The following is a 25758-nucleotide window of genomic DNA, read 5'->3' as shown; positions in this document are numbered from 1 at the left end:
GGGGATGAGGCAGGAGACGGGTCGGGGGTTGTTTTGCCTCAAAATATTTAATACCTCTCTGGGTCCTCTTCTTTTTTCTCTGTAACATGAAGTGATTGTTCTTGTCATTTCAGAAGCACCTATGCAATAAAGTTAATAATAACATAATAATCAGCTAAAGCCATGTGTTCAACAACAAACACCATGCCACTGGGGCTGCCATTGTTCAAAACTTGCTTGGAGGTCCCTTCGAGGTCATTTGTCCAACAAATTCATTTTACAGATGAGGACTCTGAAGTCCAGTTTGGCCACAAGCCTTGCCCTATACCACAAAGTCTGTTATTCTGATTGAAGGTCTAATTTCTATGTGGTCTTCTCACAAATCTACTTTACTTGCCAGTCTTTACTTCACATGTCTATTGTATATTTCTAAAAAACCAAACTTTTCCTCCCAAGGACAGATTTCCCAATAAAAAAGAGTTTTCTTAAGGACAGTTGTGCTGTCAAAAAAACCCACGACATGTTGGATGGAGTCAGAAAACCTGGTTTAAATCCCTGCTTTGCCTGAGAATCTGTGATTTTGGGCCAGTTAGCTTCCTACCCTACAAATTGGGCTAAGGGCCCCCATAATCCAAGGGTTGCTGCAACACAGCAGATGCTCCCTTTGTTTCAGAAACTTGAAATTAAAGAGTTCCAGTTGGTAGAGATTGGGTATAAGCATGACTTCAGATGGTAACACGGACTCCGTCTTCACCCACTGATACATTAGCAGTGAAAAGCTGGCTTCTCTGGGGCCCTTACATTGTGCTTGTCAGTTTGTGGGTTTTCTTCTTTGATCCTCATACTGATGGGAAAATAAAGCACAGGTAGGCTAAGCAACTTGCTAAAGGTCACACTGCCCTTGAGGAGGAGTCAGAATTCACAACCGGGCCTGCTGGCTTCAGTGTTTCTGCATGTAGCCACCGAGCTGCCTTTCCTCTCTGCTTGCCTTTGCAGATCAGTTAGATGTCTTCAGCAGGTGAACCCCAGAACCTTCTTGTCTCAATTATAAGTCTCTGGGACATCTTCATAGGTTATGAAGAAGCAATGGGGAAGGATGCAACAGGAAGTAGTACCTAGATGACGTCAGCCAAGCCCCAAAGTTTTCTTCCTTGACAGGGACAATCTTGCTGTGTAATTTCTGGCTGTTAGCAGGGTGATTTTAACAAAAGAGCATGTACTAGCACCACAGTTTGAAAAAATTTTTATTATTTTTAATTAAATTTATTGGGGTGACATTGGTTAATAAAATTATATAATTTTCAGGTATACAATTATATAATACATCATTTGTACATTGCACTGTATCTTTATCACCCCAAATCAAATCTGTACTGTTTTTTTTTTTTTAAGATTTTAATTATTTTTAGAGAGAGGGGAAGGGAAGGAGGAAGATGGAGAGAAACATCAGTGTGTGGTTGCCCCTTGCATGCCCCCACTCGCAACCTGGTCTGTAACCCAGGTATGTGTCCTGACTGGGAATCGAACCAGCAACCCTTTGGTTCACAGGTCCACGCTCAATCTACTGAGCTACACCAGCCAGGGCTCAAATCTATACTGTTTTAATCACTAGTTATATAATAGATTTTGAAATCAAGAAGTGTGATACCTATAGCTTTGATCTTCTTTTTCAAAATTGCTTTGGCTATTCAGAGTCTTTTTGGTCCTATATGAATTTCCTGATTATTTTTCTATCACTGCAAAAATGCCATGGGCATTTTGATGGGGATAGCATTGAATCTATAGATCACTTTGGGTAGTGTGGACAACTTAACAATATTAAGTCTTCCAACCCATGAATATGGGATATCATTCATTTACTTTTATTTATTTATTTATTTATTTTTAGAGAGAGGAGAAAGGAAGAAAGAGAGGGAGAGAAACATCAATGTGTGGTTGCCTCTTGTGTACCCACTACTGGGGACCTGGCCCCCACCCAGGCATGTGCCCTAGACTGGGAATTGAACCAGTGACCCTTTGGTTTGCAGGCCGGTGCTCAATCCACTGATGAGGCACATCAGCCAGAGCTTATTCATTTACTGCTGTACAGACCAATGGAACTGACTGATCTTTGAGGTATAAAAAACACAATGGGGAAATGATAATCTTTGCAACAAACAGTTTTGAGAAAACTGGATATTTTTCTGCAAAAGGATAAAATTGGACCCTTATTTTACCCATGTACAAAAATCAACTCTAAATGGATTAAAGACTTAGCTGTAAGACCTGGAACTGTAAAACTCCTAAAAGAAAACATAGTGGAAGATTTTCTTGACTTTGGTCTTTGACTTCTTGGATATGACATGAAAAGCACAGGCAACAAAAGCAAAAATAGACAAGCAGGACTACATCAAAACTAAAAAGCTGCACAGCAAACGAAACGGCAGCTTGAAAAGGCAGCCTATAGAAGGGGAGAAAATATTTGCAAACGTTATATCTGGTAAGGGATCAGTAACTAGAATATATAAAGAACTCATACAACTCAACAGCAAGAAACAAAGGACTTGAATAGACACTTCTCCAAAGAAGACACACAAATAACCAAAGTGGATGTGAAATAGTGCTCTATATCACTAAACATCAGGGAAATGCAAGTCAACCATTATGAGATATCACCTTACCCCTCTTGGAATGACTGTTACCCAAAAGCAAAAAATAGGTGTTGGCAAGGATGTGGAAAAATGGAACCCTTGTGCATTGCTGGTGGGAATGTAAAATGGTATAGCTGGTATGGAAAAGATTACAGAAGTTCTTCAAAAATTTAAACTAGAATTGTGGTGTATGACCCTTCAATCTCACTTCTGATTTATATCCGAAGTAATTGAAATGAGGATTTGAAAGAGCTACATGCACTTCTGTGTTCATTGCAATATTATTCACAATAGCCCAGTTAAGGGAAGCAATCTAAATGTCCATTAAGAGATGAATGGATAAAGAAAATGTGGTATGTATATACAGTGGAACATTACTCAGACTTACAAAAGTAGGAAATCCTGCTCTATGTGACAACATGGATGGAGGTCGTTATGCTAATTGAAATAAGCTAGATACAGAAGGAAAAATGCATGATTTTACTTATATGAAGTATCTAAAATAGTCAAACTCATTGCAAGAGAGTAGAGTGGTGGTTTCCAGGGGCTGTGGTAAGGATTAATTGGGGAGGTGTTCTTCAACAGGTACACAATTTTAATTTTGAAAGATGAGTGAGTTCTAGAATCTGCTGTACAACATTGTGCCTATAGTTGACAATACTGCATTGTGCACTTCAATTTTTGTTAAGAGAGTAGGTCTCAAGTTAGGAGTTCTTACCAAAATAATAGAAATAAAAGAGATTGTGGAATTTCACTTTCTTAAGATAAAGAGATACTGAAGAGGGACATGGACCATGTATGTTGAGAGGATGTTTTGAAAAGGTGACCCAGGATAAATACTCTTGCCTTTCAAATTCCAGGTCAGAGCAAGTTGCTCTGTGTCACCTACTTCCACCTGCTCCATCTGCACCAGAAAAAATATCAGTGATTTGTCCACCAGGATTTCTGATGTCGTCCCCTGTGGACAGAGTTCCCTGGGGGTGCCACTGAACCACTGAGAATAGATCTGGGCTCTGGTGAGAACATTTTTTGGTGTCCCCAGCAAGGTCCTCATTAATAATCTTTGCACAGGGTTTGCAATGCATGTTGCATAGTCATGACCTGGCCCCCTTCTCTACTGCTGAATAGCATCCTGGTACTATCCCTGTTTCCCCACCTTAGGTGGACCCTGGGTCAGGAGGACAGTAAAGAAGGAAGAAGTTTTGATGGCCCTACTGTCTTTTGCCCACCCTCTCGGGCAAGAGAGAGTGGGTTGTAGTCTTTATTGTAGTCTTGTCCATAAAAGTCTTTGTTGCAGTCTTCTTGATAGTTCAGGTCCTCATCTCTTGCGTGCAGTTCTGAAATCTATGATGCTCTGTAAACCAGAAGGTTCTCAGCTGGGAAAGTTCTGTTTCCTAATGTCACCCAAACTGATATGAGGGGTTTTATATGCTTGCTTTATTCCAGTTAGGATCACTATGCATCTGTTTTGTAGCAGATATTAGTATGTTTGAGTAGGGATGCTGCCCTGGACTCTGCTGGGAATGATATGCAATGGAATAGAATCAAGCTATAGCTTTTCTAATATTGGAAGTATTTTGACTTGCAAAATGTATCAGGCCCTGAGGGTTTTGGATAAGGCAGTGTGCACCTGTATAATGTACCGAATGTTATGTTTGGCTGTTTGCTAGTTGCTGTGTGTTTATGATGCTTTTAACTCTACAGTATCAGACAGTGCCACTCAAAACCAAACTCCTCCTCCCTTCAGGATTGTTTCTTTGGGAACACACCCCAGAGTGGAGTTATTTTATCAGGAGACAGAAGACGTTTTATAGCTCTTTGGCCTGGTGCCAGGTTGGGTTCGCTAAAGTGTTAGGTTTGTGACTTTTACCCATACATGGTCACCCTCTTCACACTCTGGGGTGGGGTGGGGGGACTTGCATGAAGATCCTGTCTTACTCAGATGAGGCTGTGAGGATGAGCAAGCAGAAGGACTTATACAAATAACCACTTACCTTGGCCTCTTGGATTTCCTGGAAGCAATATGGTCTCCTCACTTCTGTTGGTGGGGTGAGGTCCAAGCTATCGGCTGGCTTTCTAGGGGGCAGAAGGTGAGAGTGTAGGGGTGGAGGTTTTTACTGCTTTATAGGACTTCAAGCATGGCAGAGGCCTTTGACAATGTGGTTCTCTGAAGGAGAGGGAAAAATATTCACCCATCCATCCGTCCATCCACTCATCCATTCATCCATCATCTGTCCTTCATGGGATACTTACTGAGGATCTAGCCCTTGTCTAGGAACTGGGAATAAAGCAGTGAGCCAGACAAACAAGGTTCTTGTTCTCATGGAGCTCACAGTATAGTGAGGGTGGGAGTGGGAAATGGGCGATAAAGAACAACTCAGTAAACAAGATGATGTCAGATAGGGTGAAATAAAATAAAAAACATCAACAACAACTAGGCAACAGGGTTGGCAGAGGCTGCTAGTTTGGATAGGGCGGTCAAGGAAGATGATGTTTGATTTGCGGCCTGGGCAAGGAGGAAGCCATCGTGCAAAGTTCAACTGCGGGAGTAAAGGCTCTGAGACGGTAAGAGCTGGTGTTTTTCAGGAAGATGTGGGCCTGCTAGTTATTCTCAAAGGAAAGCAGAGCAAATGTGTGGAACTAATTCTATGAGGATGTCAAAAAAGAATATGAATGAAGAAAGGAAAGGAACAGATAAACCTGCCCAGAGGATTCTCACATTTCTCTAGGACACTGGACCCAATGCTCTTCCTTCCTGGTGCACAGGTCTCCTCTGTGCAGGGTGGGTGGGTTGCCTGGACAGTCTCTAAAAGGTTCTGTCCTGATGCTCTCGTGACTTCTCCAGCCTGTCGACATTCCCTTTGATGTGTGCCTCTCCGTACTCATGCTTGGCCTAATCCTGAAGTTGTCTGAAGTGGTAGCCACTAGCCACAGGTGACAAAGTTAATATTGATTAAAATTTATTAAAACAAAAAATTCAGTTTCTCAGTTACAATAGCCACATTTCAAGTGCCGAATAGCTACATATGGCTGCCTTTCTGGAGAGTGCAGATAGAGCGTATTTCCATTACTAGGCAAAGCTCTCTTGGACAGCACTGGCCGTATTTCATTGATCTTCAGAAAATCCATGGTGACTGTTACGGTTTGAACTGTGCCCTCCCTGATTCATATGTCAAAGTCTCACCTCTCCCTACCTCAGGATGTGATTGTACTTGGACACAGGGTTTTTTAAAGAGGCGATTAAGCTTAAAGGAGGTTATTGAAGCAGGCCCTATTCCAATGTGACTGGTTTCCTTTTAAGAAAGAGAGATTAGGACACAGACACTCAGAGGGAAGACCATGTGAGGACACATGGTGAGGTCACCTGGTGAAGATGGCCACCTGCAAACCAAGGAGACAGGCCTTCAGGAGAAACAACTCTGCCAGCATCTTGAATTTGGACTATTAGTCTCCAGAATTGTGAGAAAATAAATTTATTTTTTTTAAGCCTCCCTGTCTGTGGTATTTTTGTTTGTTTTTGATGGCAGCCCAAGCAAACTAACTCAATGATTTTGTCTGATCTGCTTATAACACATAAGAGTGCACCGAACTATTTGGGACTTCAATTCTGTGTAGTTTTGTCCTGTGTAAATTAACTAGTCGTGACATAGATTTTAACTCAAGCCTCCTGAGTATTGATACCTCCTGCCTGATGTGCAGCATCATTACCATCTCCACCCTCTGTCACTTGACCTTTAAGGCACGGATACAGAGTTGTTTGTGGATTGCTTTCTTCCTGTGATTAAGTTTATGGCCTTAATCTTAGGTCCTTAGTACACATATTTTTAAAGCGGTAGCTGGGTTGTACATTCTACTCACAGAGTACACAGAAGAAAAAAAATCTCTAGGATATTAACAGAGCAGGGTCAGGAGCAAGGAAATCAGATTTCTCATCCAACATTGAGTAGCATGGGTTTTCAAAGTATTGTTATGTAACATTATTATAGGTAATGCTATCTATATGCATGTGTGTATCTGTAAGTACAGCTCGAGGTACAATACATTATTAAAAATCATATTCGAATAGGTGAGCCTACCACCCGGTAGGGAAGTTATCCAATGCTGTTGAATTGACCCATGTGCTGCTCTCTGATACTGTTTCCCCATCTCTCTCCCAGCAGCTGCCACTACTCTGAAATTCAAAAAAATAATTTCTTAGTTTTTTAAAAATATAGCTTCACAACCTCTCTATGTACCCCTAAACCTGATCTAATTTTGGGTTGCTTGTCTTTGAATTTTATAAAAGTGGTATCACACTTAACATGTAGTATTCCATGAGTTGGTTCTTTTCAATGTTATGCTTCTAGCATTCATCCATGTCACTTACAGCTATAGTTTCATTTTTCTTCTATGTGGTATTCCATTGTATAAATACTCCATAATTTGTTTATCCTCTGTTGAATTCTTTACAGTTCTATTTTGTGTTAGAAACAATAGGTTTTGAACATTCATGTGTAAGTCTCCTATTGCATATTATAAGAGTTTCTCTTGAGTATGTACCCATGAAGCTTTTATAATTAAAAAAATTAGAGAATGTGTAGAAATGTAAACTATACTTAAAAATAATTCTACTCTACTTGATTAAAATTAAACAAATGGATTTTTTTCTGTTCAAAACAATCTAGAAATCTTAACTATTGTACCTCCAGTCTTAGGACACCTGAGAAGGCTGATATTTTATTATATTATTGGCATTTCCTATAATGATCTCATTTCTTAACACAACTAAACATAGTTCAGAATCTAACTCAGTAACTTAGATCATTGAAGTATCTAAAAATTCTGGAGATGCTCTAATCTTCCTTTTATTTATGTCCATGTCCTGGTTTCGTAACTGGATAGTAAGTGACATGAATGTATATAATGTGTAATGAAGATATATGTCCTCTGTTTATGGGGAAGGAAACTGAGACTCAGCAAAATTAAGCAATTTACCCCAAATAACACAACTGGGAATCTGTCCAAAGCCCATGCACATCTCATTAAATGATGCTGAAGGTCACAGGCATTTGTTCCTTCCTCCCCTGATGTCCACTGTTATCTTTTGCTCTGGAGCTTGGTATAGAAGGAAAGTCTCTGCTTTGGCAGGTTATTGTCCACTAATTGCTACTTTTTCTTGAATGCTGACTGTAAGCCTGCCTGACACTGCTAGATACTCCTAGACGGGTCTGAATAAATTCTTACAATAACAGCACAATGCTGATATTTTCCACATTTGCCAAAATGGGGAGAATGAGTCCCAGAGCGAATAAATATCCAAGGTCAAACAGGTAGCAGATATGGCAGAGTTGGGTCTCAAATTCAGGTCTTCTTCCAAGGCCTTTATTCTTTCTTAAAATAGCCCACTGTATTCACAAGGAGGAAACACCAAATGTGCTCCAGTGCGGTGTCACTTTCTGACTGATGACGCATGTACACACCTATGGTGCTAGAAGGAAGCAGAGTGACTACAAAAATGCTTAAAATGAGCATGGAAATTCGATTTAGAGGGGACTTTGGGGGGACACAGGGTTCAAATCAAAACAGGCCCTTTTGTGATTTTGACCTTCAGTCCCTGATTGACGCCCCCCTCCCTGCTGGGATTTAGTTAAGGGATGCTAAAGAAGTTGGTCTGCATCCGCACAGATCATCTTCAGACTGGAGCACATTTAAGGGTATGGACTCTGAAATCGGGTGGACTTGCCTTCAAATGTGATTTTTCTACTTCCGAGCTGTTTGATCTTGGGTGGATTACTTAACTTCTCTGATCCGGCTTTTTCCTCTGTAAAATGATTAATAGCACTTTCTTCATAGAATTCTGGTCAGGATTAAGTTAACTCATGCAAACCTCTTAGAATATTGCTACTGTAAACACTCAATCTCAAATATTATTATTGTAGAGTAATTATAATAAAAAATAGAGAACTTAATCAGGTTAAGCTTTAAGGTTTTGTCAGAAAATGAGAGGAAAACCCAGGTTATTTCATGATGGGTGATTAAAATTCTGCCCATTTGCAATGTTTGTGATCCTGAGATGAGATCCACTAGATCCTCTCAGGAACACTGCAAAGCCAGCAGGACCTGCTGGATGGCTCCCTGCTACCCATGAGCTGGGGTGGGGGGACGAAAGTGATTCCCTCAGGGTCCCACCTGCTCTGAGGACAGAACATAGGTGGCTTTTTTGAGCTCTACTTTGGTAAAGTCTTCCCTGTGCCTTTTCAGGTTTCAAAGGGATTTAAAGACTAAAAGATTTCTAAGAATTTCCTTGAACAGGACATTTCCTCTCCATGGCAAAGACACAACACAACCTATTTCTTTTGGCTTTTATTAAGATGGCTAATTGGGTACCATTAGCATATTGGATTTTATGCAAGTCATGCTAGGTTGGCAGTTGTGTTGGTGTGAAGGTGATTTGCTTTTAATCCTTGGGACTGGACCATCTTTATAGATAGCCACCTGTGGGAGAGATTGGTGTCTGATAAAGGGTTTCTCTAGTTCATGGAGAAATCAGGCATTCCATTGTTGCTTTAGAATTACCCAGTTGTGACTGAGAGTGTTTTCTTTCTAAGCTTCCAAGAAGTTGCTATAGTTATAGCTGTTTGTTTCTATTAAAATCAGCATATTAACATGGTAGATTTTAAGAGAGAAGTAACATAGCTTTTTGACACTGTAACTGGGTGGGGAAATTACCTAGTCTTGAGCAGAGTTAGCTGGAGTGCTACTTGTTGACAGCATGCTCAGCTGTGCTGAGAGTTTAGGGACATGGGAACAGTGACCACAAACGATGGAGGCGTCTGTGTTCCATGTCAGAGAGAATGACCTGGGATGTGCATGGGCATTAGGGACTGGGGTCTGGCCAGGTGCTAACATTTGTTCTTGGTATGACCTCAGGCAAGTCACTCTCCCTCTTGGCCTTTTGTCATTATCCCATCTATAAATGAGGATGTTAGAGTACATGGTCTCAAAATCCCTTTCACTTCTGGAATTCCTGGATTCTGTGAGTAGCTTTGTAGCCCATTTGAAAACCACACCCTTTCCATCTAAATCCACCAGAGGGCGATATGACCCATGATTTGGCCCTTCCCCTGGCAAGAGAGACCTCTGTCACTTTAGTAACTGCCCTGAAAGAGGAAAGGGGAAAGACATGACCCAGTCCCTGCCTTCCACCGGAGGTACAAGAAAAAAGACACTTTCAAGTTGTCCCTTAGGTCTAGCATAGACTAGGGGTCTTCAGGTCTATTGTTTTTGGTCTCACATCAGAGCTCTGGGCCAGATCCTATCTTCCCATTTCACAGTCCAGGGAACTGAGGCCCAGGGTACTGAAAGGACTCGCTTGGGGCTGTGTGGGTTTCCAGTGGGGGGCTCAGGACCTCATCTCCTCATCCCCACTCATTCCTCTGGCCATTTCCCACTGGACTTCAACAGGTTGCCTCTGTTTCTAAGGGGCTTCTGTTGAGCTGAAAAGAAGACAATTTACACACCAGTTGGTTAGGAGCAAGTTTGAACCCATGTTAGATAGAGTCAAGGGCAGGAACTGAGCTGCCTGCCCTTAGCAAGCCTCTAGGAACTGGGCTTGCTAGAACTTCTTTCCAATGTAAAGAAGTTCTTTTCCTTGGGGGTTTTGACTAAATGATCAAAACAATGTGGCTGACAGGAGGTGTCATGGTTCGGGTTCTAAGTTGCAGAACACAGAACCCACTCTAGTTTATTTAAGGAGCAAAGGAATTTTTGAAAGTGTGTTAGGAAACTCTCAGAATCTCCGGGAGGGTCAGAGAGTGAGACTCTAAAAATGTGTCCGGAAACTACTTCCAATCTCACTGCAGGGGATTTTCTAGGAAAAAACCCACTGTCACAGCAGCTGGACGCTCAGGGTGTTTGGGACTGGGTACCACCATTGAACTATTGGTTGAGCCTCTTTTTTGTGCTGGGCATATATCTCACCTCAGTCGATCCTGTGGGACAGGTATCATTACCCTTCATTCACTGATCCCTGCTCAGTTAAGCCGAGGCCTCTCTGACTTCAAAGTCTGGACGCCACCGGAACACAATGATACGGTTGTTGGGCTGGAGGTGGGGTCTCACCCCTGTCCTCAGAGAGCAGTTTCAGGAGATGAGGGGCTTTTCTTTGTGTTTCTTTCTGTTGTTGTAACCCTTTTGATTTTTAGTAACGAGGGAAGGGAGGAACAAAAAGGATTAGACGTAGCTGTGTATAACAGAAAACCGAACATAAAAGTGATTTAAATGTATGAGTTCATTTTTCTTGACCTGAAGGAAACTTGGAGGTAGGCAGTTCTGGAATGGCATAGAGGAAGACAAAGATATTGGAAGCCCAGGTTTTTTTCTGTCTTTTATCACAGCCATTCTTAGTGCACAGTCAAAGGTGGTTGCTGGAGCTCCAGCCATTATGTTCACATCCCATGTGTAAGAGAGGAATGGCAGAAGTGAGCCAGAACTGAGATATATGTTTCTGCAAAGAGGCTTGGAAGAGTAGATGTGCAGCTGGGCACGTTGCCTGCAGTCCTGGTGTAAAGAATGAAAGTGTGTTGGTTAGGCCTGTCATCGTCAAACATTTCCACTCAGATATCCTTAGAAGAACTGTGAAAAATTAGCAACTACCTTGTACATTTTTATATTATCCCTGACAAAACATATATTTTAATACAGATGTATATGGATGTGAAGTACACAGTTTCTGGCCCATTGTAAATATAGATACAAAAGATATAAAACTATTATATCATCTTTTAAAATATATCCAATGGTGTATAAATGCTGTTGTGATATGACAGCACCATCCTCTGTCTAAAAAATAAACAAACAAGCTCTTAAACAGTTGGAAATTTGCTGTCATTCCTTTTATTCTCATTCTACTTCCTCTACAGATTTTTTGTAATACATATTTTTCTATTTTTTAGTTTATTATATTATTATTTTCATCATATGAACAGGTTTAATGTAGCATGAATGCAAAAGATTAGAGCCATTAATAACATCTAATATGTGCTCCACTTAAAAAAATAAATAAAAACAAGATAGTGACCAGAATAATTATACCATTATAATCACATTAAATAGAAAAGCTTCCATCAACATTTAAAAAATGTAACAAATACAGTATGATACACTTAAAAAAATATTCCTCTCAATTTCGTAATCTATTTTTTTCTTAAAAATGTTTCTTAGAAAAGAGGCTTCAGACACCCATGAAAAGGTGAGAATATAGGTTAGAAATATATAATACAGGTGGGGCAAAAGTAGGTTTATAGTTGTGAGTATGCAAAACACAGCTTATGCTTGTATTGCTATTTATTAATTATTGTATTATTTTCCATAGTAATAAGTGTAAACCTACTCTTGCCCTACCCTGTTTGCCAGGATTTGCTAATTTACTATTAAAAAGTACCTTTTACTTGCTCTTAGATATTTTAAACAAATGATTAATTATTATATTTCATACATAACAAAGGTTGTACTTCACATGCATTAGAATTACATAAACCTTTAGATGTACAGTACTTTTAAATTGTCTTACTTTGAATCTTGTCTGTTTTATAGGTAAATTTTCATTTCTACTTTAAAAGAGTTACCAAGTTATTTGCAAATACACTATTAGGATCAACATGGATGGTACTACGTTTAGTTATAATATATCTAATTTACCCTATTTCAAGTAGCATATTGGAAATGATACACCCTTAATTTGTATTTAGATGTTTCTTTGAAACAAAACATTAATTTTATGAATGTGATAAGAAACAGCCTTCTTCATATACTTTTTAAAAAATGAGCAGAACAGAGAGCAAACACGTAAGTCCTATACTCTGCCTACCAGGAAATGAAGCCAAACTTTCGAAAAATAGAATGCAAAAAAGATTCTAGTTAAAAAGGTAGTGTTTTGGCTAAAAATCATGCTCTTTATAATATTCATTGGTAATCTTAAACTCACAGCACGTCCCACCAGCCCAAAGTAATCTTCTACATGTCATTTTATTGTATCACAGTGCTTTCTAATCCAGTGTTTGTGGAGGCTGCTGGGTTGCAGCAAACTATTCCAACTCCAGGATGGGTACATAGCCTCATTGCATTAGCTCTTTTGACAAATGTCTTTCTTAAAAGATTTTTACTTTAGAAAACTCCGACATGTAGTTTCTTCAGATCCTGTATATCCAAACTTTTTACAGAAACCAACAGTTTGTGATAGACATTTAAGGGTAATCTTACAACAGTTCAGTTTCTTGGTTAGCAAAGTAAGGGTTAATAATAACCTTAGCTCAGGAATGGATGAAATTATGTTCTATTATCAGAGTTGCCGTAGCAACATTCTGTCCTAAAGTCACATCTTTCACTACTGTAACATAATAATCCCCAGATTTCTTCATGTGCTCAAAAGGTTTCATAAACTGTTCCGATTGACAACGCCAGTCTCTGTCCGTTGACCTAGTACCTTAAAAAAGCCTCTATTTAAATCAACAGTACAAAGAGGCCTTGAAAGCAAACCTATTCCAGGATGTCTTGGGGAAATGGCTGGAGAAAACGTAGCTGTATTTTGGCTCCAGTCCCCATCCTGGAGTGGACTTGGGTCAAACGTAGGCACAGGTTTTGTCTTCGCAGCAAGGTCTTGCAGAAGCTGTTCAGGGGGGCATTCCTCTCTGGACTGGGGACTCCTCACCTGTCGCCTATACAGTGAGTGGGTCTTGAGCTTTTTACATCCGGCACTTTATTTATCATGCCTCTCAGCCACAACAGTATGTATAGAAATGGAAATTTTAATTTCATGTGGCTATAAATCCACAAAATTTTTGGATTATCATTACAATTATTGCTACTATATAGTTGATAAAAATAACCTATGAAACATAAAATGAATCTCTTAATGAGAGGAATTAAGCTTTAAAAAAGCTAATTTACATGCCAGTGGATTAGTTATTAGTGCTGGGAAGCGTAGGCATAACCACCAATTACATTTCTAATTATACTTTTACAGATTGGAGTGTTGACAAACCTTGTTCCACAAAGAAATACGTGGAAATGGAAGGAATTATTTTAGAGCAATGCCACTCAATTCCCTGAGCTCTTTTGAGGTGCAGTGTGAAAATCACACTGTGGGCTACATCAAATATTATTTTTAATCAGTTATCAGTTGACAACTCACTTCCTCAGTTTTGTTGAAAACAAGGATTGGAAACCACCTGACTTGCAAAGGAATTTGTTCACCTGTCCTTCACTTCACTGATTATCTCAACATCGATACCAATGTTTGAATCATCCCTTTTGACAAGCTGCATAATAATACTAATAACAATATTCAGGCTGGATGAAGTCTGTCTTTCTGTTAGAATGGGGAAAAAGTGGCTTTGAAAGGGAAAGTGGGAATCCAGGAGGTGAGCCCAAAGCTTGGCCTTGACTGAAGGTGAATTCTCAGGCAGGCAGATCAGCTTACAAAAAGTATCAAAATGGATGTAGATGATCTAGTCATTGATTTTCTTAAGACTCTTTCTGCCCAAGCACTCCTTGGGATCATCCCTAGTGAGGCAGCTAGCAGTTTCTGCCATGTCTGTACCAGGTTATAAGATACCATTGGAGTGCGCAAGGCTGTGGTGTCCCACAGGTACGATGTTGTTGAGGGGAACCCTGTTGGTTTAGAAAATGACTACAGTATGAGCGGTATTATCCTGCTTCTGTTAGGTATGTATCTGGAAGGTTAAAACAAGTGATTTCTCTAAGTGAAGGAATTAGACACAATTTTAATCTTTCTTGTAATCCAAATCTCCTAGGCTCCAAAAACATCTTTTCTTCCTCTCTCCCTCCTTCGGACCCCTCTCCCTTGATTCCTTCCTTCCACAATTTAATATATATTTTGAGTGGATTTTCATATTTTTAAGAATTATTTATCTATATTTTAAATTTATTTATAACAGATCTTTGATTTATATATTTAATTCAGATCTTAAGTGTACCATTCAATCAATTTTAATGAATGTACATCAAGACAGCAGACATTCCCCTCATCCCAGAAAATTCCCTCATGTCCCTTCACAGTCCATTCTACTCTTATTGGTATTCCCCCAATAACCACTGATTTGACATCTATTGCCATAGGTTATTTTTGTCTATTCTAGAATGCCATGTAAACGGAATTGTGTAGTCTGTACTTTTTTTGTCTTCAGCTTCCTTCACTCAGTACAGGATCCTTAAGATACATCCATATTGTGGCATCCATTAGCAGTTGGTTCCTTTTTGTTATTGAATAGTATTCCTTCACAGGATAGCTTGTTCCTAATCCTGTTCATGGACTTAAATGCAATTTAAAAAAGATAAACTATTTGTTTCCAAATAGTTTTAGCTTTACAGAAAAGTTGCAAAGATAGTACAGTTTCCCCTGTTGTTAACCTTTTACATTGCTATGGGACATTTGTCACAACTAATGAATTGATATTGATACACTATTAAGTAAAGTCCATAATGTATTCAAATTTCTTAGCTTTTCCCTAATTTTCAATTTTTTTGTTGTACCAGGATCCCACATTACATTTAATGTTTTTTCTTTGTTCTTTTTGTTTTGATGTTAGGCTGCCCTGGGCTGTGACAGTTTTTAGACTTTCCTCGTTTTTGATGACCTAGATAGTTCAAGTATTTTGTAGAATGTCTTTCAGTCAGGGTTGGTCTGATGCTTTTCTCATGATTAGACTGGGGTTACGGATTTTAGGGAGGAAGACGATATTTTCATCACTTCTATTAAGGGTACATGCTATGAACTGGCTTATCACTGGTGATGTTAAGCTTGCTCACTTGGCTGAGATGCTGTTTGTCAGATTTCTCTACTCTGTATAACTATCCACCCCCAGTTCTGTACTCTGCTTTCTGGAAGGAAGTCACCGTGCAGCCCACACTTGAAGGGTGACGAAGTTATGCTTCACTTCCTTGAGAGCAGAATATCTACATATATTATTCAGACTTCTTTGTCTTGGGAGATTTATTTGCCTGCTTCCCCCATTTGCTTCTTTTTACTCATTTATTGATATCATATGGACCCATAAATATTTTATACTTTTCAGGTAAAATCCAATATTTATTTTGGTGCTCAAATTGTTCTGACTTTAGACATTGGGAGCTCTTTTAGTTGGCCTCTATATTCCTCTGTCCTTTTGTTTTTTGAGCATTTTCTCACTTTTGAGCACTGTAAGAAGCTCCAGGCTCATCTTCTACATTTTCTGTCCCAGCCCTAGAATTAGCCCTTTCCCCAAGGAGTCCTGGTTCTTTTTCATGGACAGTAGTGTTGCAAACCAATATCTGGGCGCTGGGTCATGCGTTTTGTTTTTATACATAACTTTTTGTCTTTCCCAGCTCAGCTCTGAGAGGCCATTTCTGAACAACCAACTTAAAATAGCACCTCATTCCCAGCCAAATATTTAAAAAATACTTTTATAGGACTAACCATGCCTTAGTAGACAGGGTGGAACAAAAGTAGGTTTACAGTTGTTTGTGTGGAAAATAATACAAAAATTAATATATAATAATACAAGAATAAACTGTGTTTCATGTACTCACACTGTAAACCTACTTTTGTACCTCCCCCCCATTTATCATGATATACTTACGAATGCCCCCCACCCCCACGAAATTGAACTATGCGGTGTGTCCTGCAAATTGCTCTCCACAATTTCACAGTTTCGTAATGTTGTTACAGATAGTTTTCCAGATCAATATATATGATGCTGACTTAATTTAAAAAATAACTATTTGGTGCTCCTCCTCCTTCTCTGACTCTCTGCACACATGTGTAGTCATTTTTACATTGTTGGAACATTAGAGAATTTCAAATTTTCTACTTATTGCAGTGTTATAAAGAATGTGTATATCTTTGTGAATTGAGTGTTTAGCAGCAGTGAATATTTTAAAAAGAATGTATTAAGAACTTTTACATGTGTTAAATCATATAATGCTTGAACAGATTTATGAGATAGCTGCTACTATAGTTCTCATTTTATAGATGAGAAAGGCTAAAATAGGATAGACAACTTATTTAATATCACACCCATGGTGGGCGGCAGGGTCTGGAATTCAGTTTCAGATATGTCTGAATCCAGCACCAAAGAGTTAACTATTAAGAGATTTTCGTATGTAAAAGGAATTTGAGGGGAAAATGGTGCGTGCATTCCTAACATTCCCAATATGTATCCAGACTGCCTTTCCCAAAGCTCCATGTAAGTCCTTCAGGCTATCACTCTGCTCTGTCTCTGCCAGAAATAAGAATTTCTGCTTTTGGCAAGTGTTAGATGGTTAATCATCTAATTAAAATGTTTTCCAAAGGAACATATATTTTTATACTTTGATATCCAGGACCCTCTCATTTTGACTGTATAGTAGCCACCAGTGCTGCTTATCAAATATTTCCAGATCGTTCCTTTCTGGGTAGATGGTAGACTTGTATTTCCTCCAACTTTGGGTTTAAAAATGTAGTGATGTTATTTTCTTTGACCCAGCAAGTACGACCAGAGGTGACATGTGTCAAACCCCTGGGAGCCCTCACTGGAATGCAGTATGAGCCAGAAACACACTCTGTGCTAAGCCACTGAGAGTAGGTTTCTGTTGGTCACCACAACGTGACTCGTCCCACAAGTTACAATTTACAGTTCTGATTTCCTCTCCTGTAGTTCTTCAGCATAGAATTTTTGCTTCATTCAGATTCCTTAAGAATATGTCCTCCTTTCTCTGCCCCTTTTTCTGTCTTTTTAAATCTTCCTTATTTGCTATAGCCATAATAAAGTTATACCTCATCAGGAACCCTCCCTAAACCTAAATTCAAATCTGTTCTCTGCCATTAACCAGTTGGTTGACTTTGTGCAAGTAATTTAATGTCTTTGAAGCCTGTTGTATTCATGAATGAATGTTAGCTACAGCAATGTATAAACTCCTAAATGTCGGTGGCTTATTACAGTAGAATTTTATTTCTCAAAGTCCAGTGAAGGGGCACTCTGCTCTCTGTAATGATTCAGGTAATTAGACCAAAACATATCTGTCATCTTCAACATAGGACTTCTAGGATGCTCCTGGGTGTGACTTAGCGAAGATGGAAAGTGAAGGATCACACAGAGCTTTTATGGGCCAGGTCTGGAAGTGGCACATGTAGCTTCTATTGGTCAGGACTCATATCCATAGCCATACCTGCAAGGGAGTTTGAATTTATTCAAGGTTTTGCCAGTCTTTGCCACATTGGGCTTCTTTTCCCCCTGTGTATTTCCCAATGTGGAAAATAATTTTCAACTCATGTTTATTGTGAAGATTGAATGAAATACCATATGGAAAGCATCAATATAGAACTGGCATATAGTAGGAACTCAAAAATGTTTAGTTTCTCCATCTTTTGAACTTATGGCTTTAGTTTGACTCTTAGACATAAAACTGCCCTGGCTTATAATGAATCTTCTTCATCACTGAGCTTTCCATTATGCCAAGTGGAGTAGGTATTTGATGCAAATCTGGTGGTTGATTATTTGCACGTATTGAGAAGGGGAGAAGGTTGAGGCCTGCATACTCCAAAAGTTCAGAAGTTACAGACGTCAGATAGCCTGGCTTGAATTAGGCCCAGCTCTGAGTGTGGAGAAGTGGTTTAATAATTGTGGTGACATGTTACTTCCTTTTGCATGATTGTTTAAAGCAAGTGGAGTGGACATTGATATGACTCCAGACCACAGTGGCAAAGGAACCATGGATGTGCAAGGTGAAGCTACGGAGTAGGTGGGGACGCTTCTTCCACAGGAGGAAATGCTACCCTTTGCGTCCCTACATACAGGGACCATTTTAACCATGGGTGAAAAGCTTGCAAATTGTGTGGTGGGGATAAAGGAAGTCCAGGCCCCAACTCTGTCTAGTGGGGAATTTGAGATGGACAGAAATGACTGTGGGTGATAGCTCTTGAATTTTCTCCCTTTGTTCCCCTAAAAAGGAAATGTGAGCTTCCAGGGTGAGGTTAATGATGAGCAACTCCAACTTGTTCTTTGGAATTTGGCTTTGGGCTTCCCTTGTCCCTAGGGACCCATGTACTATCCCAGCTCCATTTCTTCCTGACTTTATGACCTTTCACCTCAGAGACTGACAGTGTCTCCATTTATGAGATGCTAAGAGTGTTATTTATTTTACAGGGTAGTTGCAAGTGGTATATAAACACCTTCCTATCCCTGAGCCAAAACTATTTCCCTCCTAGGACCATCTGGCTTTGAGAATGACATTATTATGCACTCAGTTGCTCAAGCCAGAAACCTGGGCATCCCACTTACACTTCCTTCTCTTTCCATCATTACATTCTATCAGTTGTCAAAGGGTGTTGAATATGCCTTCTCAATATCTCTGTTGTTCATTCACTGACATCCCCATCTCTCTGACAATACTTTAGTCCAGGCCACAGCCACCTCTTTCCTGGATGACAAGCGACAGCTTCCCAATGGATCTTCTGACGTCAGTCTTGCTCCTGACCAATTCTTTCTACTGAGTGCAGCCAGAATAATCTTTCCAAATTGGAAATCATATCAAGTTCTTCCCCTGTCTCAAGTCCATTCACGGATCGCCAGGACCCTCTGGAGAAAGTCCACAACCATTAACATGGCTTACAGTGCATCTCGTTCCTGCCTCTATCCACCTCTTCAGTCTCATCTCAATTTGTGCTGCTTGATCTCCCCTTTCACCCCCCAGTGCTCTTCTCTCAGATTGAATCCCCTCCAGTTTCCTAAACACACCAGCACATCAGCCTTCCTGGTACCTCCAGGGCTTTGCCTGGGCTCTCTGCTCTACTTAAAACTCTCTTCACCAGGCTAACACTTTTTCAGCCTGGGAGGAATAGTTCTTTGTCCCATCTGCTGGGAAATTTGCCTGTGATGTCCTCTTTACTCTTTCCTGTAATCATCTGGTTCCTTGTTACCCCTAGCACTGGACATAAGCTCCTTGAGCTAATGGCCAGCTATGTATCTAGGGCTCATAACATAATTGTTAGATTGAATTGAAGTGAATTTAACAATATATAATCTCTTTTCTGAAAGAGTCCCCAGTTAAGACAAAGACTGGTGTTAACTACCACACACTAACACAATGCAACATTCTGGTTTTCTCTGAATGAAACAAATTGGTCCAAAATAGCATATTTTCATGTTATTAGAGGTTACCAGGTAGTATTGGGTTTGTAGTATAGATAGCACTCTGTTGAGCTACTATATTCTTCCAAATCTAGCTTAAAGGTCTAGTTCCTGGTGAAAGACTTCCCATGTGCCTCCAGGTGCCAAAGGTTGAGCAGGTTTAATGGCCTTTATCAGTGAGAGTGAAGAAGTGGGGCAAGAGAGCCAGGAGAAGTATTAAGAAGGAGGTAGGTGAGTGTCGAGGGGGCGGAATACTGATTTTGTAGACTGTCAACTCTTCTTCCTCTTTGTCTCTTCATGGAGGGGTATTTGACTTGTCCCCTTCCCAACCTCTGTTCCCTCACTCTACCCCAAAACCTGGGGAAGGTTGATTATTTCACTTCCGAAGTGTTTTGAACAACTGGACCTGCAGAGATTTTAATACTCTAAGGCTGATGGTGCTGGCTGTGGAGAAAGGGGTAAGTGAGAGCCAGTGGATCTGAGAGAGGAAGTGTGGGCGACTGCATTTCCACTGAAATGATAGGGGAGTCTCCCTGGGTGGAGTGGACCCATGAGGGTGCCTGGGGCTTAAACCTTCTTGCTGATTCTTCTAAGTGGACCCCAGTGGGGAATGGGGCCTTTCTAGTCAAGGGTTGTAGGATGAACTACCCGGTGATGAGAAGGCTGAGAGAAGAGGATGTCAAGCTTCAGCTGGACCTGCCATATCAGGGGGTTGGGAAGGGTAGTCCCCAGAAAGCCCTCCAAAGATACACAAAAGATCATGTATTTGAACACTGGCTCCCCAGAGAGAAACAACAAGCCCTCCATCAGGTAGACTGAGAATCAGAGACACCCGACATGAAGGGGACACACTTTCATCTGGACAGATCTCCCTGGGTTTGCTCACATAGTTAATGAGCAGTGAAGAAGAGATAGGGGTAAAACCAGGAGAGTGGGAGGTCATAGAAGTCGAGGGAAAAGAGCATTCAAGAAGGGATGGTACTGGGTGGTCACACAAGGTGAGACCCAAGAAATGACCACTGGATTTGATGACCTGAAGATCACTGGTATCCTTGATAAGCAGTGTTGCAATGTTGTGGCAGGGATCTGTTTCAGTTATTTGTCACTGAGTAACAAATCCCCAAGTACTTAATACTTGAACAATTTACTCTCTCTCATGACTCTGGATTGACTGGCAGGCAGCTCCTCTGCTCTGTGTGGTGTCAGATGGTGAGCATGATGTTTACAGTCATACGGAATCAAACAGGCTGGAACGTCCACTCTACAGCTGGAATTTAATGTTCACTGTCAGTGGGTAGTTTAGTAGCTTCCTTAGGTGACTGCATTCAGCCTCATGGCTTTAAAAATATCCCTGTGCAGATGGCTCCCAAACATTGCCTAGTGTTGACTTGTCCCTGGGGCTGTAGATTCACACTGCATATTGCTTGTCTGACCTCCCCACCTGCCTGTTTAGTAGACATTCCAAAAGTTACATAGTGAAAGTATAACTCTAGATTCTCCCCAGGTCCAAGACCATTCTTCCATCTGTTTACTTCACTTTAGTAAATGGCAACAATAGCCATGAAGATGCAAAATTCCAGAAAACTAGGTGTTAACTATGACTTCTCTCTTCTCTGTTACCCCACATCCAATCCAGTATTAAGTCATGTGGGATCTTTTTGAAAAACATAATCCAAAATAATCCACTCTCTTGAATCTGCATCTATAGCTGTAGCCTCATTTTCTTTTGCCTTAGATTATCTCATCTCCTAACTGGTGTCTTTTCCCCCCACTTTCGTACCTATATAGTCTATTCTCTAAACTGCAGACAAATTGCTCTTTGAAAGTATCACTTAGATTATGTCACTATCTTGCTTATTTGTAATGAATTCTGATTGCCTGTAGATTAAAGCTCAACTCTTTTTCATTATTCAGAGCCCTACATGCTCTGGTTCCTGTATTCCTCTCTGACCTCATCTTCCACCACATTGCCTCCCCATCCCACCTCTTCCTGGGTACGCTGGCTTTCTGTCGGTTCCTTGGACACTTCAAGCTCATCACACTTTGAATCCTTTGTACTGGTTATTCTCTGTGCCTGGAATTGTCTCTCTTTTGATCAACTGCAGTTGATTGCTTTCTGTTTCCCCAATCACTCCTGATTTTACACCATGTTTTAGTTCTCCATGCAGTGGTTGATTTGTTGCCGGTTTCATCCACTAGAATATTGTCTCCATGTGGCCACAGATCTTGTCTTTTCTGCTCACTATGTAATATCCAGCAATAATGTCCAGACATTATTATTTAATTATTTAATATTCAGACATTATTCTATTATTAGACATTCCAATAATGCTAGCATATAGTAGACACTGAACAAATATTAATTAAAATGAATATTCTTTAAGTCTTTTATTTCCTCATTCTTTTTTTCTTCCTTTGAACTATGGAGAAATATCATATTTTTGGACTATAAGACACACCCCCCCAAATTTGGGAGGAAAAAGGGTGTACGTCTTATAGTCCGAATGTAGCTTACTTTTATATTGGTGAAATATTATGTTATTTATGTTACTAAATATTTTACCACATCTTTTGCTTCAAAAGTTTTTTCCTATTTTCCTCCTCTAAAACCTAGGTGCTTCTTATGGTCTGAAAAATATGGTAAAATGCTCTTGAAAATGGAAACCACCAGTAAACCACCAGTGCAGGCTAGAAGAAAGGAGTCTCCCAGAAGTACCGTCTTGCCCAGTAGCATCAGTGACTCTTATAACTCTTACAATAAAGCCCAATTGAGGAGGCCCATCCCAACTCCACCTGCCTCTTTGGTCTTATCCACCATCGCTGCTCTGTGTCACTCACTCTCCCCCAGTAAATTCATCTTGTTCCCTAAATATCCAGCTCCATTCCCTGTTCCTGTATTTTTTTATGTTACTCCCACAACCAAAATGCCTGTACTTTTTGTCTCAACCTGTTCTTCAAAATCTACCCTCAGCCCCACCTCAACAGGTTGATACACCTTTATGGAGCTCTTACTACAGGGCATGCCTGTTTAGTCATGTGACCTTAGGGAGCTGTCACAATGGCAGCCACCACAGCTTATATGCATTTCACTGATGGCCTGTGGACTCAGTCACTGGACAGGTGGAGAGAGGGGAGGCTGTCTCGGGAAGGGGAAGCTCTTAGAATTTCTTTCATGTTCCTTTATCAGAACAGCTCTGCTGTATTTGTTTTTATACGGTGAATTACCATCCTAGCAAGGGTAACACTTAAAAGCCAGACTGTGAAAACCCTTCAAGAGGCATGGCTCTGGAAAGCGACTCTCAGCATGTTCAGCACAGCCAGCTTTGTCGCTAGCAGGGCTGTGGTACCTCAAGTTGAGCATGTTGTATGGACAACACATATGAATACCTTTAAATGATGGAGCCACCTTTAGCTCACACTCTTAAAGAGGCGTAGTGGAGACCCTCCCAGGGTCTAGCAGTATCATACCTCTTCATGTGGTGGAATGCCCAGCAGGATCCCACTCGATCTAATTTGCTGATTTTGTGTTTGCAGATAGTAGTAACCATGGTGGTTTGGGGTTTTGCCCACTGACTGCCTCATTTTTAAAGCCTCTTACATTTTATTTTAATAAAGAGCAGGCTGTGCAGAGGGGGGCAAAGAGGGAAAAATTGGGACAACTGTAACAGCATAAACAATAACAAAAAATAAATTCTTAATCTTAAAAAAAAGCACTGTTATTAATATGTTGAAACCACAGCTCTCTACACGTTGTCTTCTGTACTTCAGCAAATTGATGAATTTTCATGATGCAGTATGCATACATAGTATGTCTTGGAGAGGATCTGAGGTCTACAGTGTAATTAACTATGGCTTTGAAGTTTTAGGAGCAGGAAGTTCTTTTTTTTTTTTTTTAGCAAAGTAAGTCCTCTTTATTTTATTTATTTTTTAATTATTGTTGTTCAATTACAGTTGTCTGCATATTCTCCTCCCCACTCCCTCCCACCCCAGCCAAACCCACCTCCCTCCTTTGCTTAGGGCAGGAAATTCTTTACCTGTGCCATAAAATACAACCATGAGTGATGTGGATCCTTATGATTAAATCAAGCTGTTTTGGCTCAAAAGAATGCTATTGAGGTGCTTTTTTTCCCCCTTTTTGTTCTAACCTTTAAGAGTTTAAGGCTATTCAATCAGCAAGGTTGAGAGAATAAAACTGAAAGCAGCTTCATTAAGCATTGTGTGAACTGAGTAATTAGGATTTCTGATCCCTTGTTAAAATACCCCAGTGAGTTTCAAGAGGAGAACTTGTCTTCGATTCACAACATATCAACAGAGAGGACCTGTGGGCTTGATGTCATTTTAGGAGGCCAATGCACTTAATTCATCCATTTAGTCAGTATTTGTTGAATGCTTACCTTGTGGCAGGCAATGTCCCAAATGCATTGAGCTGTAACCATGAACACCATAGGCAGGGTGTCTGCTCCTAAGGAGCTTACATTCTAGTGGAAGTGGAGACAGACAATAAGAAAAACATGATTTTGGATAGCACTCTGTGACAGTAGGAGCAATGGAAAGAGTGATGGGGACAGGGGTTGGGGATCAGTCTTACTAGGGTTGGGAAAGGCCTTTCCAAGAAGATGACATTTGAGCTGAGATGAACTGATGGGAAGGAGGGAACCACACAAAATTTTGGGAAGAACATTATGAACAGAAGACCGACCAGAGCGAAGTGTTGTGAATTCCTGGAGGAGGATGGTAGGAATAGTGGTCATGGCAGGTAGGGTCCTGTTATGTAGGACCCGGTAGGCTGATTTGATTCTAATTCCAATGGGAAGCCATTGGAGGGTTTTATGCACTATTTATACCTTTTAAGAAGTGTGTGAGAGAGCAGATGAAGTCCAAGGTGGTAAGGCCAGAAAACGTTTGGCTGAGCTGCCAGGTGAAAAGAGGATTGTTACAGAAATGGGACATCAGGCAGGACTGGATGCTTACTCTTGCATGGAGGGTCCATTATTTTCCCATTACCTCTTGGATTTAAGATCTATCTCATGCATTTCTTAGCAATAGTCAAATAGAAAAAGAGCCTTTCTTTTGTTTTTCAGATGGTCTGAATTGATATTGGTGCAATTTTAGAATTTCCAAGCCCTATGCCTTATAGATTTCATTTCCAGGGCTGAAATGCCTTTATCGCCTCTAAGGGAAATTAGTGTATTCACCCAAAAGTCCTTTAAAAGTTTTAGCTTCTCTAATGCCCTTGGTCATGTCTTTAACCTTTTCAATAGGGCAAGTATAGTGACTGAGCTCCAAAGCTACACCAAGACACAAAATAAAGGTTGATTCTTCCTCCTGAGTCTGCCCCAGGTAAAGAGCATCTTCTCCTTGGTTCTTAAAGCTATCATTGCTAACTGTGAGAATCTTCTCCTGTGAGCTAAATAAAAGTTTTAAAACCATTTGTTAAAGCTTACTTCCCTTGATTTTTAAATTTTTCCCCATTTTAGAGCCTCAGTTTTATTCCAGTTTACATGGAAAATTCTCACCTATTCCAACAGGCTGGACTTCTTACTCATTTAAGGTCTTTCAAAGATCTGACCCATCAGGTTCATCTACTCCAAACTCTTTGCCGTGGCCTGTAAGGCCCCTGCCTGCTTCTTCCTCCTTCTCCACTGTTCTTTCCTCCTCACCCACTTCCAGCTTCAGGTTCAACTACACTGTCCTCACTGTTCCTGGAAGATGTTAAGCATCTTTCCTTCTTAGAGCATTTACACCTTTTGTTCCTCCTGCTTGGAAGGCTCTTCTCCCAGATCTTTACATGACTGACTTTTTCCCTTCATTTGGGTCCCAGCTCAAATGTCACCTCAAAAAGATCTTTCCTAACCATCCAATCCGAATGATATCCTCACTGAAGGTGACTGAACAGTGATAAAACATTGCCTCTATCACATTATTTTAATTTTTTCCCTTTTATTTCATGGACATACCATTATCTGAGAATTATTTTGGTCATTTCTTAATTGTATATCTTCCTA

At 40.3% G+C, this 25758-nt stretch overlaps 1 pseudogene; it reads right to left on the bottom strand.

Moving 5' to 3' along the window:
* Positions 1-12747: 12747 nt before the first annotated feature.
* On the bottom strand, positions 12748-23301 carry LOC112306504 (glucosamine 6-phosphate N-acetyltransferase pseudogene; annotated as a pseudogene).
* Positions 23302-25758: the final 2457 nt, after the last annotated feature.

The sequence above is a fragment of the Desmodus rotundus genome, chromosome 1 (assembly GCF_022682495.2).
Source record: "Desmodus rotundus isolate HL8 chromosome 1, HLdesRot8A.1, whole genome shotgun sequence".
Lineage (NCBI taxonomy): Eukaryota > Metazoa > Chordata > Mammalia > Chiroptera > Phyllostomidae > Desmodus > Desmodus rotundus.
This window is presented reverse-complemented; position numbering and strand designations above follow the sequence as displayed.